The sequence below is a fragment of the Balearica regulorum genome, chromosome 34 (genome assembly GCF_011004875.1).
Source record: "Balearica regulorum gibbericeps isolate bBalReg1 chromosome 34, bBalReg1.pri, whole genome shotgun sequence".
In the NCBI taxonomy this organism is placed as follows: domain Eukaryota; kingdom Metazoa; phylum Chordata; class Aves; order Gruiformes; family Gruidae; genus Balearica; species Balearica regulorum.
The window spans coordinates 507,806-521,799 of NC_046217.1; the positions used below are offsets into that span (position 1 = coordinate 507,806).

A 13,994-nucleotide genomic window follows, 5' to 3' on the forward strand; every position below is an offset into this window, starting at 1 on the left:
GGGAATTGAAAACTCAACTTGATGGAAAAAGTCCCAAAAACCTTAGCTGCTGGCCAGGGTCAACCCACAACTTGTTATTGCCTTTCAATAACAAAAGGTCAGAGAACTTTGTCCCATTGCACGCAGAAGCGTTATTCATCACGTACAGACTTCACTGCTGTATGCTGGGTTGTAAGCAATAACTCAAAATTGATCTTGATGCCACCCATGCTGGTGAAAGTGGCTGGGGTGGGCACTTTTGGAATTTAATAGGAAAAAAAAAAATCAGTCAGCTCTGCTATTGAATTATTTCATGACTTTAGAAGAGAGTTAACCAGCAAAGTTCCAGCTGGGAAACAAGAAACCTCTGCCAGTGTGATTGCAGATGTTTGCTTTGTTACCTACAAACTACGTAGCCATTGGCACGTGAGCACAAAGATGCGACACATCCTGTCTGAGCAAATGTAAAAGGAAAATAAACTCAATTTTTGAACAGGCAAAATTTTAAAAATGGTTTGAGGGTAGTTCTTTTGTCTCCACTTTCTGGATTTCAAGTGTTTGGAATAGGCTAGACTGGACAAGCCTTTGCCTTTAAGCATCAATTATTATTATTATTATTATTTCAGCAATCAGATAAGAATTTACCCTTCATCCCCATGAACAGTGTCTCCTTGAGTGGAAATACATCTTCTCGTGGGTAGCTAGAACAAGGCCAGAAGGGAAGCGAAGAAGAGTATTTCATTAGCAGACTCACTCAAGTCTTCTCCATTCCATTCCTTCTTCAGTTTGTTTTGCTTCTGCGATATTAAACACGTTGGGTCACACGGTCACGATAAAAAGCCAAACGCAGTACGCTTGGTTGTGCTCGCACACACTGCTTGACAAATTACATGGAGGGAGATGATTAATTCAGTTGAATTCAATAGCACTAACAAAGCAAGTCATGCACTTCCTGCTCCTCCTGTCTTCTCAGCATCTTTGCCATTCTCTTGGAGCTGGTTAGGTGGTGAAAGCCTTTGTAATTAAACGACATGGGCAAACAAACCAGACCTTACAAATGAGTTTTGATAGAGACATCATAGGCTGAACGCTCAGTGCATTGCTGTAAGTGGTACTCACCTACCTCAGACATCACTCAGATAAGTCTAAGAGATCTAATTCGATTTCTGGAACAAACCCAAAGCCTAATCTTTCCCCAGCAGCTCTTCCCCCCGCCGCCTTCCCATCCCAGCAATACACAAAAAGCCACAGTGAAGAGGAAACACCCAAGACCTAGTATGAAAAAAACATCTGTGGCACTACTGGCACACAGTTCAAATGCTTCCGGGTGAAAGAAGAAAACTGAACATCCCAACAAGACAACTTGAGGGTGAGAGCAGTTGGTCTTCTCAGAAGACCTCACTGCCACTAACAGCTCTACATAAATCCCTGGCAAACCAATCCAGGTCTCATCTAACCCACATCAGACCGTTTTCAAAGCCTTGGCTCCATACTAAACCCTATTTGCCTACATCACTACCAGCAACGGCTTCCCTAGAAGAGGCACAGACAAAGAGGATCATAACGTGCAGACAGAGATTTCGCCAATTTGGTCTTCATATGACATTGCTTTCCCTTCTGGTGAATTCTGCAGTTCCCTACGAAGAAACACGGCAGAGAAGAAACAAAACTCAAAAGGTTGGATTTAGAAGCAATCCTCCATTAACATCTGAGCATCCCCAGGAAGAAGCAGGTTCAGTGCAATAAAAGAGTGGTGGCAAGCGAGATCAATGGACTTCATGTACCTACCTTCTCTCCTTTCAATAAAAAAAAAAAAAGAAAAAGAAAAAAAAGGAAAAAGGATCATTCAGAGGTTGACATGGTAACCAACTGCAATGTGGTACGCGTATGGCACTTCACAAAGGGACAGCCCCTATTGAGGCAAATATACGCTGAAGTCCGCAATGCAGCCCCCGTGCTCCGAGCAGAGGCTGCATACAGCAGAACAGCATTAACTTGTAATGTCTTGAAAGTTTAAATTTTATTTTTTTTTTTAAGTCTAAGATGACTTCTGGTATTTTTCTTGCAATAACCTTCCACTGGAAAATATCGAAAAACACGATAGAATATACTGTGTTCAAACCAAAAGAATGGAAAGTCTATAACAAAACTCAATATGAGAGAAACTAAGAAGACAAATAAAAACAAATTTTTAAAAAAAGAGTATCATAATCGGGTGAAATAGCTTGGAGAGAACAACATATTCCAACCTGTTGGAACAACATGAACAGTTTTGAGGGGAGATCTAAAGCAGTTGGACTGCCTTAACGACCTTGCAGCATCACTCTTACATACTCCCATTCAGCAGAGCAGCGGCCAGTTCTTAGACACAAGACCTGCCTCCCTAGAGGTGTTTGTGTCTACCCGGCTATATTCCTAACCTGGAGCAAACATCTCTTGTTAGCTATTTCATTTGCTGAGGAGGCCTCTGACAGGGATGCCAACAAGTAGAGGAGTCTTTCGGAAGAAAATACCCCAGTGCAACCTGAGGAGTTAGCATCATTTCAGGAAGGCGTCGCTTCAGCAGCTCCTTGGGACCCTCAGAATTGACTGGAAACTCAGAGCAGTCATCGGGTTGGGTCTGGAGACCAGTCCACATCAGAAGTCAGTTCCACCAGGAATGACTCATTGGAGAGGAAAAGAGCAGGCTCAAGAGATGGTGAATGAGCAAAGGCGTTCTCTGTTAACATTTACTTCTCAAAGCAGATAATACCGACCTCAGCCCTGGCAGCAAGGCTTCATTAGTTTGTTGCAAAATAACCCAAGATCCACCACAGAAGGTACAATGTCATCTCTTATGATTATTTCAATGGTCTCCTGGTTATTTCGTCCAATATAGAGAGAACCTTTTCTAATGTCTTCTTGGAAAACAGCAATGAAGAAAAATCACTGGCTGCAGAAAAGACTCCTCTAGACCCACAGAGCAATTGGATTATTAGATTGAGATAAAAACAGTCAACATTTCTAAAAGCAGAGACATCCCTCACTTAAAAGAAAAGCTTAGCATGGAAGTGACATCTTAAACCAGCCCCACACCAAGCCCTGCCTCCTGCCGGGGGAAATAAAACATCACGATCAGCAGAGAAGTCCCCTCGTCTGAAAGCAGAGAGAGTTTACTGAGGCCAGCAGACATGGATGTGGTTGGAAAGGAGACACTCAAGACGACCAAAAGGTATTTCTTGACCTCCTTACATTCATAAAGAGCCACCAAAGGAAGAAGAGGAGTAGTGAACGCTTGGCAAACAATTCGTCCAACATCGGTCTGTCATGGTAACATAGCGTAAAGATCCCAGGGCTCAAGGTAAGAAGGGATTAACCAGAAACAAAGGCGACCAAGATAAGGGGCAGATGACAAGATTAGGATGTGGGCTCGTGCCTTAGAAAAACCCTCAGACTCTCACTCTGGCACGCAACCCTGTAACATTTAAAGGCTGCCGGAGCCTAAGCAGAGAACAGTGCTCTGATCTGCGATGATTCATAGCGTGCAGGAACACAGATATGATATCCAGCCATCTCTAGAAGGAGGTGTCACAATGCATTTCCAAAAAGCCACTCTCAGTCTGTTATTAGCTCAAGGAGACAGCCCTGAAGGCATGGCAACAAGTGTTGAAATACAGTATTTCACTGAAAAGACTCGCTAACTCTTCTTTCCCAAGCTTCAGAGAGTTACCAGACAATTGGTTATCACAGTGACAGTTCGTGCTTGACGGAGAGTGGGCGCCGAGGGGATGAGTTAAACCTGTTATTCAGACCTGGCTGTTCAGTCTAGACAGGCATCAGAAGCAGCGGTGAGATGCTGATGGTCCTTCGTCAACTCAGCTGTGAAAGGCTAGTATCCCTCTTACGCAGCAGGGGAGGGTGTATGGCCCCTAAAAATGGCCAGGTAAATCCCTCTTGCTTGATTTTATGGAGGCAGAACAGAGTTTAAACCAGCTGGTGTTCAGCCTCGAGGATTGAAGGCGCGAAGGTACTTCCATTGCTGTGCTTCAGAGGGTCGGATGCAACCAGGTATTGAAATGAGACATCTGAAAAATGGAAGCCACTTACACCCACTCAAAAGCCTTGAAAAAAAGAGGAGAAAAAAACAAACAAGGAAAAAAAACCCCTGCTTTTTTCATTGCAGGACTACAGAAATTTCCCTTTCGTAGCGAGAACACTGATGTGCTTTTACCTCCCCAGGTCTCTACAGCAGGGCGTCTATTTTGTTTTGAGTGTTATAGCAAGAATTCCTTGCCTAGTTGTTCCTCCATCAAAGGATTGTTTATTAAACCAAAGGGCCTAATTTGCAGTTTTCCACAGGCAAGAACCAAGCCGACAAGTATTAAAGGTTTATATTGGATACCTGATGCCAACGGAATATTTCGGACTGAACGAGGCATTTGAAAATCCTGCACTGCCTTCCTCCTGCGCAGCTAAAAAACCCCACCTTCTCCGCAGACAGCGAGCCCCAAATCCATTATACAGGAGTCGCAATTGCAATTCTGCAGTCTCTGCTCTCCTTCAGAAAGCCAGACGCCAATAACCGCTTCTAATTTTGAAGTCATCAGTGATGCAAATAAATTCAGATTGCAGCTTCTAAGAAATACGGCTCTTCCCAATTTCAAATGCCTCCAGCCCACAGACATTAACAGATACGTATTTTCTTGATCTTATTCTAGGACAACACACAACTGGAGAGGGGAAATAGCTGGCGACGCTGCCATCGGCATCCGTAAAACCAAATCCTGCCTCTACTGGTTCCAAAACAGGTCCACTGGGCTGAAATAACCACGGATAAACAATGCAAGGGGCAAAGCCGGACTCCAAAAGCAACTGGAGCACCTCAAAGCCGCTGTTTCGCTTTGCTATCTTCAGCTTCAAAGTCAATCCGCCACCACAAAAAGCTGGTTCAGGTTCAGCAGAGAGGCTGGCTGTGTATTTTACAGAAAAGATCAGCAGCAGCAGCTAGGAAGGATTGCTCCTCAGCCTGTAGTACGCAACGATTTCTAAAAATAAAATAAAATTTAAAAAAAAAAACTTAAAAAACCCCCCCCAACAACCAGGAGCTATAAACCATACTTGGAGAGCAATTTGTCTGTGCAATTCATAAGCTGTATTTTTACATCCGCGCTCCATTGTGTCTAGGAGTTGCTTCTGTTTTCTTCCCTTGGCATTTCTCCTACCTGGAGGCTTATCACACAGATGTTTGCGCTGCCTGCTGCCAAGGCCCTGGATTTGACACGCGCTCGCTTTCATCTCCGAATTCACGCGGTTACGCCGCGGCCAAACAGCAATCGCTGCCGAAGTTCCTAGCGAGCAGTTGGCAGGCTGGCAAAGGCAATCGCAAGCACCTCGCGGTAATAACGTAACACCTTCCCTGTATTATTCCAGGAATCAGATTAGTGGATGCCCTTTCTTGCCGTGCATTTCCATATACATCGCCCTAGAAATATCCTCATTTGGAGATTAGCTTTTTGAATCAAGAGAGCCCGAGACCCCAAACAGGGCAGAAACTTGCTGCACGCACTAAAGAAGCCAAACCCCAAGTTTCTCTGATAAACCACATTCTCCAAAGCATTCATAAATACATAGAATGTGTATGAATGAGCTCCGGCTCTCTTCTAGCACAGATTCCTGATGGATAAGAACCATTCGTCGTAGCACCAGCCTAGAGCTGAATCTGAAGATACATCAGGGTCGTGCACCCCAGTTTTGGAGATGAGCTCTACACCAAGCTCTTGGATCCTACTAGAACAGCATGCCCCAGGCTCACGTTGACTGTGCTGATCTCATACTCCATGGGACACGTAGGTTGGTCCCAGGGCAATTCAGCAACATGTCTGAATTGAAAGCAGTTTTCTGGTCCAGCTTTCATCCACAACGCTGGTCCATCATCACCCAGTACCTCCAAATGAAGCACAGCCTCACACCAGGATGAGCGAAACGCAGCCGTGAGCTGGAGAGAGACTGGTCACCACCAACTCAGGTGACTACAGAAACAGTTGAGGTCTCCATTCCTCCAACCGAGGACATCACACACATCAGATCTGCCCCAAGGAGCGGTTGTGTGCTCTCCAGATGGCAGCACGGGACAGAGACTTCTCTGGACACAACAATAACATAGGCCCTTCATCTCACTTTAGCACCTGGAAGCAACATCTGATAGGAGCACCAACCTCCCGGGGTTTACTTGGAAGGAGCAAGAAGGAAGTCAAGAACATAGAGCTGGTACCCAATGTTGTCACCGGGCATCTCGTGATCTTAAAGACAAGGACTAAAGAGAGAAATGGTGATGTAGGAAGACCTCAACATTCAGGCCCGTGCAAAGGACACAACAGGCCCAGAAATGCTTTTTAGCTGCACTTGCCGGATAAACTTGCAATTCGACCAGCTCGTACGGTGCAGGAGTACCTCTGCAAATGAAGTGAGCAGAAATGGTTATTTCCACGGATGGAAATAATTTCCCATGGATAGAAATAACAGCAAATGGTCCATTAGCATCCTCACATGACAGTTCATCTTGTTATAGCCCCTTTCTTGCATTTCTCCTTATTCTCAGGCACGACAGCTGACATACACCCAGTCCTGATCAGGACTGTCCTATAGTGGTGGGGGATTTCCTCATCCTCTGCATCTTTTTGGGGTTGGTTTTTTGTTGTTTTTGGTGTTTTTTTTTACTATCAGCTGTTTCCCCAAGGAAAACAGGTGCCCACAAAAGGCAAAATATCATCGCTTCTACAATAAACTTCCTTGAATAAGAGAACGTGACATCAAATGGAAGTGCCAGCAAACAACATTTTCTTGTTATTTTGGGGGTGGAAAATACAATAGCCCTCTCTCACCCCCTTGTCACCTTTGGCATCAGCGTAAAACGAAGTCTCTTCTGGTGCATGCCCCCTTTAAATAGCAACGTAGGATCACGCCAGCTCATACATCCACACGTAGAATGTTATGTGCAGTGGAATTCTTAGTTTTCTTACTTGAAAGTAACTGCTTTTCAGCAGAGGTTTGTCTCCACACAGCATTTAATGATGCACACTCAGGCCAGAAACACACACTGATGCGTGTAGATGCATCTACAGGTCAGAAAAGTCAAGTTTCCCAACAAAAATGAGCTCAGTTTCTCTCCAAAATACTGTTTCAGTATAAGAACTACGAGAATTAGGAGCTTCTTCTGCAGGGCAGAGAACAGGACCGGAGCTAATCACGGGTATTGCAATGCCGGGAAGCTCAACACACATCCCAAGGGTCCTCTCTGGGAAGCACCAACCTGAGCAGTCACCAACTCATGCCTCTCCCCACCCAACAAAGCACAGAAGCCATGAGCAAGGACCATCACGCATCAGCCCTAAACACGCTGGAGCTTCCAGAATAGGTCAGGAAGAAAAGTCACAGGGTCCAAACAATTTTAATTCCCCAACCCCTTCCAGTTATGCTTCACTTCCATGCTTGCCGGCATAATCTGAATTTCCATCTGTGACACTGGTCACTTCATCGAAACACAAATACCTGGAGGTTCTGTCCTGGAGATAGAGGTTACCAAACTCTACCTTCCTTGTCTCTTCTTTCCTTTCTGCTGCACCTATCACCGAACCAAAGAGCAGCTCCAAAGATCCAGTCCCACTCCCTCATCAACTTCTCTTCCCCACCCTCCAGAGAAATGAATTATTTTTGCTGCTCCTCAACAGGTAGCACACTCATTTTCTCTGGCATTTGTATTTGTTACCCCAGCTGACAACTTTTAGTTTGTCAGGTCCTGCGGAGAGTGATCCAACCAATGGAGATTGCTCTGGTGTTAATTACACACTGGGTCCTCCATGGCAGTTACTCCTAATGATGAGGTGCCCCAACATGGCAGATACATCACTAATTTAATGAGGGGGAAAAAAAATAATTAAAAACTAGAGCAACATACTTAAGAAGAAAGGACAACCAAGAGCCCTGGTCACAGCCAAGCTGTTGTTGCCCAATGCCTGCATTTAAAGTTGTATGTTAACAGCAAAATCTAGTCCCAGATTTGCTGTAGAGAGGCTACAAAAGCCTACTAACCCAGATGTCTCTTACTGGGTGGAAAATTTAGCAAGATAGTGGGGAAAAAACCCAAAAACTTCAACTTCTTGACCCGCCTGCTGTATCCTGACAAATTCCTTCCTAAAACTTTGGAAATGGCTAGAGAATTGCTGCCAGAACCCATAAAGTGGCTTAAACCCCACTGTAAAACACTGGATGGAGATGATCAGCGGAAGGTCCCTGCAGGAAGGGGAGATGGAGGCACAAGCCCCTTCCTGCTCTACATCCTGGAATATTCAATACGGAAACTAGAAAACGACTTGCAGCCACAATTTAATCAGGTACAATAAGCATTCTCCAAACAGAAGAAGCCTCAGACCCAGTTTTCTTCTCTGCATGCCTGGGGACTTCTCATCCCAGCCCAAAGCTGCATTCCCCATGCAATTATTAACATCATGCATACACAGATTAGAGTCATTAGCATCTCTACGCGGAAAACGTTGACGCGCAAGCACACAGCTACCGCTCATCGCGAAGGGGAAGATGCTACTCGCTGTAAATATTATAGTCTGCCCTATTCCGGCCTCCTCAGGAGCATGAATCACGTCTCCAGATATTTTTTTGTACTTGGTATTATCAAGGCATGAGTCACGGGAGAGTAGCGATATAGCAACAGTTCTCATTCCCCAAACCTTCCACAGGGCAGGCTGAAATCCATTTGGATTCCTCTAATGAAGTTATTCAGTGGAGGAGTCTGCTTCGTGGTAAGCCGTTACCCATATCGACAGACAAGGTATTGTCTTAAAACAAAGAAAACCCCTCAAAACACAATCTTTACATCCATTACACTTAAAAATCCCACGGGGTGAAGTAAGGACTTGGAGAGTTTATCATTGCTTTGACTAAAGATTTTTTCCAGCACAGCGAGGGGAGGATTTTGTAGGGGGTTTTTCCCTCCCCCCTTGCTTCCAAGGATTTCACTACCTACTCCTACATTTTACACCCGTAAGAAGGGGACGCAGTTTCTCACTACGAAAGGCCACTGCTGCAACTGAGCAAAAAACACAGCGACCCCGCACACCGAGGGGTCCGCTCAGCATCCCACCGCTCAGGCGGCCAGCTGTACAGACAGCCCGACAACACCCCCACTCCGTGATTGTGCTCTTCACGTTATATAAAATACAAACCAAACCAAAACGCTCCGCCAAGCCCAACCTGACCCAGTACAGAACCAGCCTGGCCCCTTGAAAACCCTGAGATGCTCTGGGCCAGAATTGTGGAATCATTTGGGTTGGAAAAGACCCTTAAGATCATCAAGTCCAACCCTAAACCTGACACTGCCAAGGCCACCACCAAACCATGTCCCTAAGTGCCACCTCTACGGGTCTTTTAAACACCTACAGGGACAGCGACTCAAGCATATCCCTAGACAGCCTGTTTCAATGCTTCACAACTCTTTTGGGGAAGAAAACATTCCTAAAATGCAATCTAAACCTCCCCTGGTGCAACTTGAGGCCATTTACCTCTCATCCTATTACTTGGGAGAAGGGACTGACTCCTACTAGCCATCACCGGGACCAAATGAAGGCACTTAACCCCACTTCTACCTTTTATTTCCTGCCCCCCTTTTAAATATCTGCACCTGCCAGTGCTTTGTAATTAACAAGCAATTAACAGGCAACCCTAATTCCTCAGCTGCTCCGCCCCACTCGCAGCCGGTTGCCCATCACCGGGGCGGTCCCGGGGGATGCTGCTGATGCTCCGGATCACCGGGAGCAGAATTGTGCTGGGGGGTACCGCATCTCCCCTCTCCGGTCACCGCACCGGGGCTGTAGCCGTAAGGCGGGGCGCTCCTCCTTCTCATCATCATCATCATCGTCTTCCTCCTCCTCCTCCTCCTCCGCCGCTGCGCGGAGCCGGGGCGGGGCGGTCCCTGCGGCAGCGGCTCTGCCCGGCTCCGCCGGTGCGGGTTGCTCCGCCGTTCCCCGGCGGAGCTGGAGCTCAACCGGCCATGGGTGGCGGGGGAACGGTCGGAGCGATGCGGGGCTCGCCGCCCCTCTAGGCTCGCCGTGGGAGAGGTGAGTTTTTTAGGGGGCTCCACGGAGGTCGGAGGGGAGTGGGGGGGGGGAATCTGCAGCCGGGAAGGAGCCGGTGGGGAGCGGGGTGCGCCTGTGCCCCCCGCATCCTCCTTTACCCACCGCCGCACCCGAGCATCACTGGCAAAGCTCGGGTGCTCCCCCCCCCACGCCCCCCCCCCCCCAAGTGTTTATTCTCCAGACTTTTTAGCTTTTAACACTCTCAGCATCGCGTAGGGTAAGGATAATACAGGAGGGACCAGCACAGAGCGATGGTTTCGTCATTTATTATTTTTTATTCTCCCCCCCCCGCTTTCCCCTTCCCCAATAATTCTTGATAAATTGCAGTGTCATTGTCAGATGTGCCTTCCGCTGCTCTGCTCGGTTTTAACGCTTCGCCCCAAAGAGAGAGGTAGGATCCACCCTTACCGTTGCAGGCACGCGTCGATCTGTGAGAATGCGGCTTGGGCCGCTGAATTTGAAGCACAGAAGGCTGGAGTGGATTTTTACAGGGCAGAAGGGTTCCTAGTGGGCAGTTCGGAGTGACTGGAATGATGGTTACTGATACTTTTATCTTGTTTTTCGTATTTTTTTTCTTTTTTTTCCTTTCTTCACTTCTGGAAGCGGTAGCTGGATGGCAACGTACGCCTGCTCGGTTTGCAACCCTATTTTTTTTGCGGGGTCTTGAGCACGGCGTGTCCTTTACGCGGTGGTACGGCCGGAGGATGGCGTGTTGCGGAGGGGTGTAAAAGGCCACGGCGAGCTCGCGCTCGCAACCGGTGTTAACGTCGGAGCGAAACAACCCTTTGGGCTCGTTTGCTCTCTGGCGTGGAGCGACTGACACTACAGTTACATGGGACTGTGTAGTGTTCGTGTCGGGGCGGGTGACAGCGTTGTCATTGAGGCTGGCTAAGGTGATTCTCTGCAATCGAAATAGTGAAAAGACTGCATAGACCGTGGAGCCGGACTGAGTTTGCTCAAAGAGGAGGAAATCTTCCCCCGATGGCATGCTGGGGAGCAAAGCAGCATAGGAATTGGGGGCCTCGTTACTCAGAAAATCAATTTGAAAAAGGGGTTGTGTATAAGCAAAGGAAGATTTTGCTCTAAAAGAGCCCCAAAAATCTCCTGTCGTAGCTGAATATCTTTTGTGGGGTTTTTTTTGCATTCTGCAGCTAGAGGTATATGAGTGAAAACTCTTGCTATGAAGCATGTAGGGTACTTAATCTATTTTTAAGCCTTAAAAATATCTTCTGTAGTCTTTAAAAAACCAAAAAACCCAAGAAACCAGCAGTGGAGAGGGGTTGCACTTAATGCTCAATTTTTTAATGTGCCTGGATGATCATAATTCACAGGGAACTGGCCATTAGTCTCCCCCCCCCCCTTCATAATTTAGGAAGAAATTATACGTTCTTAATCTTCTGTATGATTTTCCAGGTTGGTAACCCGGGCGACTCTGAGATTGCCAGCGTCGCCGCAGGCAGTGCAGCATTTTCTCTCTGCTACCTTACCAGCTTGTCTGATGCCGCGGCTGGAGGATTTTTTTTATTTATTTATTTTTTTTCTCCAGCGCAGTGCTCGCTCGCCGTGCTTACCACGAGAGGGCCAGTTCCACGCCTGGTTTTGGTGATGTGCACGTGGGGATGAAGCTGCCGCACGCCGGACCCACGCTTTCCCGGGGTGGGGGGGGGAAATAAATCTCATTCCTCACCCAGGCTTTGCCCTGATGCTCCTAGGGCTGGTAGATCTGTTTTTAGAAGTGGATTGCATGTTGTTAATTGTAGCGGAGCAAGGAATCGCTGGAAAATGTCCCACGCTCTTGTAGTAGGGGGTTGCCAATGCTTTTGTTCGAAAATGTTCCGTTATTTAGGATGCTCCTTGTTGCCGTGGGAGGTAACGTCCTAGTTGGAGCTGGCTGGTGTGCGCTATGGAGTTCTTGTTCTTGCTCCAAATGAAGTGTTTAAGGGTGGGTTCATCGTGGGAGGGAGAAACTGTTAGGTTAGGAAAAGAACTATTATGATCATCTCGTCTCCCCTGCTGCCAAAAAACTCCACCAAACAATTCTTGCGTCGAGCTCGTTGCCACTGGCGAGGGTGGAGGGCTGCTCTTTAGAAAGAGATCCACAATCCTGGTCTACAAAGCAAGGGAGAGGTTCCAGTGTGTCCTTTGGTGCCAGATCCTCCTGTAGACCTGACAAAGGGCCTGGATGGCTGCAAGACAAAGGTCTCCAGGGGTGCTGAGCTACGGATGCCAGGATCTTTGCACGGCAGCTTGTTTGAAGGCTAAATTAGCGACTTTACAGCCCAAAGCTTAGTTGGTGTTGGCTCCTGGCAGCAAAGGCAGAAGCAGCGTATTCAACTCTCTTGTTGGCCTCAAGCGAAAGTTTCTGCTTGGGTAGAGCAGGTTCTGCCGTTCCTGGTAGTGACATGAATGGGGTAGATTGCTTCTGAGAAACGCGCTCCCAAATAAGCGTGGGCCGTTCTTATGACTGTGTCCCATCCCATCTTGGCCTTCTTGGTGATGGAAGGTTTTGCTTTCTCTCCAAAACGGATGTTCTTTTTGGAGATCTGCAATTCAGCTTTGCAAAGGAAGCACTTGTACCCACCAATGTCCCCCCCTTGGAGGGGAGAGCCTGTCCAGAGGGAGGTTTGTTCCAAATCAGACCTTTTCTACGACCCTGAGAAAAAAAGACCTTCATAGCTGAAGCTCCTGGTATGGGTGAAGGGAAGAAATTGCAGACTTCTCTTGGTTTTATTAATTACTTTTTTTTTTTTTCAAAATGATATTTATTGAAAATCTCTCTGTCCTAACTCCTGGATTTTTATTTTTTTTTTTCTTTCTTGCAAAAGCTTCTTTTTCATTAGAAGATTGAAAAAAAACCAGGCAGGGAACTTGAAGCTTTTACCATCCTTTTCAACCAGCTCTACTTGCCAGTTCTGGTGGTGGGTGTTTGGAGTGGGTTTTCCTACAGACTGTCAATGAAATACCATGGTGACAGCTTCTTGGCCCATCAGTATAATCAGGCTGATTATGTTACTCCCTCCTTTGTTAAAAAAACAAAACCAAACAAAAACCAAAAAACAACAAACGCCACACATATCATTTGCTTGAATTAATTAGGTATTAAATGACTTGGATATAGATCTTCTCTTCCCCCCCCCCGCCCCTCCCAATACTTTCTGTGCACCCCAGGTTGGGACACTGCAAGAAGACACTTAGCACTCAGATGAGGACGATGCAGGTGGCTTTCCAGGTGGTCTCCTTGTTTGGTCAGTGTCTTTGGATGATGTAGGAGATGGATGGACAAAAGCTAAATGCTTCCTATTGCATCTGCAGATACGAGAGCGTGTGTGCATGCCTCTGCTGATCCCTGATCCCCATCACAGAAGAGTTTTAGGTAATGATGGTCATGGTTGAAATGAAGGTGAACTTCACAGCGTGGGCCAAGTAGTATTTTTATCTGCTGATCGAGCTCCACTTGGTTGCAACTGGATTTCCACTTGTTGCTCTTGCAGTTGACCGTTGTCCTGGGAAGGGTTCAGGTGTTGTCCCTTAGAAGGGATAAGAACCAAGCTTCTGGCAGATCATTGCAAGAAGAACACCTCCCCTTGAGATTCACAGACAGGCCACCAACCGGTCCAAAATTGGGACTTTTTAATTTTTTTTTACCCCCACATGTTGGTTGCCAGCCTGCTCCTAGGTTGCCTAGGGCAGAGAGCATGAATTCACAGCAGATGTTTCTCATTGAATTTATTTTAGGGAGGGGAAAAAAGTAAATCATTGTTATCTGCATGAAAGATTTTTCACTAATGTAGTAAAGGAGATGCTTCTACGGATTGAATAAAGGGAATTTTGTTGCAATGGGAAATACTGGACAAATGAAAATTCTTTGTAATCTCAAAAGAAAAGCTGCGC

General features: G+C 46.6%; 1 protein-coding gene across 2 annotated transcripts in view; it reads left to right on the forward strand.

Moving 5' to 3' along the window:
• Window positions 1-9,921: 9,921 nt before the first annotated feature.
• LRFN3 (leucine rich repeat and fibronectin type III domain containing 3) overlaps window positions 9,922-13,994 on the forward strand; it is a 41,685-nt gene continuing 37,612 nt past the window's right edge. The window contains exon 1 of one of the 2 annotated variants that reach the window (XM_075738562.1): window positions 9,922-10,085. The gene's annotated coding sequence lies outside the window, so the exon portion shown is untranslated. The remainder of the gene's footprint in view (window positions 10,086-13,994) is intronic. The other variant, XM_075738563.1, reaches the window with a different exon arrangement.